This window comes from Octopus bimaculoides, chromosome 1, assembly GCF_001194135.2.
Source record: "Octopus bimaculoides isolate UCB-OBI-ISO-001 chromosome 1, ASM119413v2, whole genome shotgun sequence".
Taxonomy (NCBI): domain Eukaryota; kingdom Metazoa; phylum Mollusca; class Cephalopoda; order Octopoda; family Octopodidae; genus Octopus; species Octopus bimaculoides.
In genome coordinates this window covers 86,739,267-86,744,553 of record NC_068981.1, presented here as the reverse complement: position 1 = coordinate 86,744,553, position 5,287 = coordinate 86,739,267, and positions in this window count along the sequence as shown.

Below are 5,287 nucleotides of genomic sequence, written 5' to 3'. Positions count from 1 at the left end.
TATATATATATATATATATATATATATATATCTATATTCATAATACAATAATCCCTCGACTATCGCAGGTATTACGTTCCAAAACCCACCGGGATAGGTAATAATTCGCGAAGTAGAAACAGTATTGTACTGTATTTTTTTTATTACTTTTATAATTTGTATATATTTATTTTATATTAAAGGCAAAACAACACGAAGGAATCGACGAAAGCTTAAATAATAAACCGCGTTAGGTGAACCGTGATATGGCGAGGGATTACTGTATAATATTATATTATATATGCAACACACACACACACACACACACATGTGTATACAATATATACACTATTATGCAAAAGTTTAAGATCACCTAAACTTATTTTGAGAAAACATCTACAAAGTGGAAATAACTGAGAGATTCTGGTAAAATATTTTATTAATGTGTAGTTACATTCATTGGATGGCATAATTAACTCAGCGATTAAACAATCAGAGAAAAATTCTAAATCTTAGACTCATCGAAATATCCGCCCGTGGCGTTGATCACTGCGGAGCATACTCTGAGCATTCTTTCGACCAACGAAAGCAAATATTTGCAGGTAATATTTTGCCACTCTTCTTGTAAGAGTGTCCAGAAGGTTTCTCCACTAGTTGGTTGTCGTTTTTTAACTCTGCAATCTAATACGTCCCACACAATTACGATGGGATTGCAATAGGAGGATTGGGCTGGCCATTCTGTTACAGTCAACTTTTTTCCTCCATTTTCCTCTGTAAATAGTTTTTGCATAGCTTAGAAGTATGTTAAGGATAGTTATCTTGCATCAGTACGAAATTATCACCAATCAGCCTCGTCCCAGATGGAATAGCATGACACTGGAAGATAGAGTGATACCCGTTTTTGCTCAATATTCCTGTTACCAGATGAATAACCCCAGCACTATTGCCTGCAAAACACCCCCAGATCATCACACTTTCCCCCTGATGCTTTACATCTGGAATTATGCACCTGGGAGTCATTTGAGTCGTCCCCGTTCCCCAGTTATTCCCCTCACAAACTCTACGCCAGAAGCTGATTTCAAATTTTAATTCATCAGTCCAGAGGACTCGTTTCCATTGATCAACGGTCTAGGTTTGGTGTTTTCCGGCCCATATGAGTCGCTTACGTTTATTTACAGGTTGAGGCAGTGGTTTTCTGGCAGTACAAAGGCCCTTTAGACCGGCAGCAATGAGTCTTCTCCTCATGATTGTAGGAGACACGTTAGCTTTACCGGCTTCACTTACTGGTGCATCGATTTCATTTGCTGTCAGGCGCCTGTTTTGAAGACTGGTGACACTGATGAACTTATCCTGTGATTTAGAAGTTACTTTTGGACGACCTGACCAAACTCTGTCGTTATCTTTTCCTGTTCATTATACCTTACTGTTGAAAACGTGTGGCCAGGGTAAGGGTGGGAAGAATACCCCCAGAAATTAAAGAGGCATGGCAGTAATGCATAATATGGAAGAAGAAGCGAAGATACTAAAGGTTACAATAGCCAATAAGTTGAACTGTTGGGTTTATGGCCTTGAAATGGCCATACAAGTGAGTCTAAGTACTAATATGAAATTGCAGAGGGGATAATATTGCCAAATGATGTTAGACTGAGGCAGACCTCCAACATGCTACCGATTTAGGGAGAAGGGGAACATGAAGGCAAGGTGCCTCCAGAAGGAAAATAAAGATGAGGAGCAGCAGAAACAGCAGACAGTCGAACAAGAACAAAGTGCCGAAGTGGCAGTATGAGAGGGTGAGGAAGCAGAAGAATCTTTTACAGAAGAAAGAGGAGGAAACACGTGAGCTCTCCGCCAGAGAGTCAGAAAGAGAAAAAGAAAAAGGAGGTAGAGACGGACACGAAAGAGTTCCGGCGGAATATAAGTACACCAGCTTCACCAACAAAAGATAGAGAAGTGGAGGAAATATGCAGTATAACATCATCACCAACAAAAACGGAGGTGGATACAGGCATTAGAGATTTTTTTCCAGCGAGGGTGTGCAAGAGATACAACAACAGAAGATACAGACCTTAGAGATATTCTCCAGAGAGGATGCAAAAGAGAAACACCAACAGAAGAACAGACTTTCCGGGACAGTAGAGGAGCATCACAAGAACGAATAAATGAGAAACAGAAGAGGTATAGGTAGCATATGGTAACGTATGCTAATGGTACGGCTGCCGAAAGAAGAATAGCGAAATATAAAACAATTATAAGGGTGAAGTTACCAGCGGAGATATACACTGAAAGCGTTAAAGGAGTTTTAATGAACAAGGAGAGATATGATAAGCTGAGGGATTTGTTTGGAAACGAAATTGGCCCACTGGGTGCAGAAGTAGAATTTGATGAACTGCTACCAGTTGTGGAATACAAAGAATTAGAACCTTTAATGACTTAAAAAAAGTAAGTAAATGTTAAAATAATAGAATATAAATATGATGATAATAGGAAGAAAAAGTGGAAAAAGAAGATGATATAAAACTGTATGCAAAAACATTTTAAAACATTTAAAATGGTACTGCTTGAGTCTGGGGCTCAATGCAGCCATTTCATTATCATTAATTTTATACATTTTATACATTTCATATCATCCATTTTATGTTTTTGTCCCCACTATGGTGTTGTATCTGTTCTTGTATTGTCCCCTCTGTGTTAGAGCCTAAGTTCTTATAAAGAAAAAATTATACCTTACAATGGGAGAACGGACGGCAGTGTAGGAAACTAACTTTTTTGGCTCTATCTTGAAAACTATAGCCTTCACTACATAAGGCGGCAATGCTTTGTCTCTTTTCATGTGATAAATTACTAGTTTTGCCCATATTTATGTTGATTTTTAGGAATTTCACTAATTTTACTTACTTTTAATAATTGAGCCTCAAAGAAACAATAACACATTTAATGCAGTCATTACGTGATGTTATCTCAACCGACAACAGATAAGGAGAGTAAATAATTAAAATGTACTGCAATGTTTCCAAAAAGTGGACGCTAAAGGGATTTCGACAACATTCCCAAATAGGCTTGCCCTCAATAAATATGACTGTTTGCATCTAAAATATGTATAAATAGTGTTATTCCATATCGAATAAACCCCAGACTTCATGCACTATGTTATTCCATACTTTTATACCTAAAAATTATCTAAATTGATGATATTGAACTAAAAATTCCACCTTGAAACAAACTTTAGTAGGTGATCTTAAACCTTTGGATAGTAGTGTGTGTGTGTATATATATATATATATATATATATATGTGTGTGTGTGTGTGTGTGTGTGTGTGTGTGTGTGTGTGTGTGTGTGTGTGTGTGTGTGTGTGTGTGTGTGTGTGTGTGTGTGTGTGTGTGTGTGTGCCCACCTAACAAGGGAGAAAATGTCCTGGACCTCTGCTTCACAAATAACGCGCCGCTCATCCATAATGTTAAGGTGACACCGACGATTTTCTCGGGCTATAACTTAATAGAACTAGCAATGCATGGTCCGGAGAAGACTACAGACATGCAGGCTACTATAATCACCCAACTCCTCTCCAGCTCGAACTTTCACGAAGCTTATTGAAAGGGTATTAGGAAAGATGTCATGGAACAAAACGGTGTACCAGTCTCTCTACGCAAGATATTGCCATAAAGCTGCAGCACTTTATGACAATTATGCACGACATATGAGCTAAGTTTTCTCCTGAGGGAATGCCAAACCAACAGAGAAATATAATTCCGGGGATAGGAGGATTCTAATGAGACGACGAGCAAAAATTTCAAACCATTTAAACTCAAGCACCCCCATGAGAAGGAGAGGGCAGAAAAAGAAGCTAGGGCTGACAAAATTATTAAGATAAACCCTAAATCCTTCTATAGATTTGTAAAATAATCTGTTCCAGTACGGTACAAGACAAGGTTACTGTTCGAAGAAAATGGCTCATCGACTTCAGTGAAATATTGAATGTGCAATACCAGAGTGTTTTCACTACTGCCTTGGGACACTTGCAAGCAGCTATGCCTGATGAGTTCCTCGGTATCACAGCTCTACACGAAGAAATGGCAATTATTGAAAGCATCAAAATAGAGGAAACAAATGTAATATCAGCGGTTTATGAAATAATCTCAAACTCAGTCACAAGCCCTAATGGATTTCAAGCAATCCTCTCAAAGAAATGCAAAGACCACTTCAGATTCTCTTCCTGAGCTTCCTCGCAACTGGGAGACTTCCCAAAACGTTAAAGGAAGGCATAATATGTCCTATCCATAATGGAAGTAGCAGAGCAGATGCTGTACTTTATAGGACCTGTCTCTCTAACCTCCCATGTCAGCAAAGTTGTGGAACACACTGTCAGGAAGAAACTGATTGCGTTCCTTGAAGATAATGACTTGCTCCCTGACACCCAGCAGTTTTGCTCAGGCAAGGAGCCTGAGCAGAACTGATTAACTTTGTTGTGCCGAATAAGATGCAGATTGCACTGGAAAGTGTACTTAGTGAAACTTCCTGCGATCTGAAGGTTGTAAGTGATCAGATATTTTTGCTTAGATATTTTATAGACATCGAATTTATACAGCCCTTGATCATGACTTTTATAGACACAGAAAAAGCATTTGACAGCGCACATAGGGTTAGAGCTTTTTACGTACTTACTGTAACATGGCTTACCGGAAAATATCGGTCTAGTTGATATTTGTAGTACATTGAGGAAATAAATGTCCAGTAAACATAGACGTTAGATTTCAAATACATCTGAAGTTTGGAAGGGTGTGCAGCAGGGAAGAGTTTTATCGCGTGTCTGGTTTGCTGCTCTAATATACTGCGTCATGAAGGAAACAATCAAAGATGGAGGAGAAGGAATTAAATAGATTTATGAGAGATATTAAAAGTTTTGGATTACACTGATAACATAACTTTGCTTAGTAATGAAACATTAAAATTTCAAAGAATAATATACCAACTTGATAAGATATGCAAAGGTGTGGGCTTAAAGGTAAACACTAGTAAAACTAAAATTTTGAAATACTGAGCAAGTGAATAGAAGAAATATGACATTAAATTGTATATACTAAAAACAGTGAAATAGGTTTAACTATCTTGGAACTTAGCGTTACTTAGAAACCGGATTTAAGGAAATATTTAAGAAGGTAAACAAAGCAATAGAAATAAGATGTGGAAACCATATAGATTAGTAATTCATACGAAAAGTAAGCTGCGTATACATCAGCAATAAACAGTGTTTTAATATATGAAACTGAGTTGTGACATACCAAACCAGCTGTGTATATATATATATATAT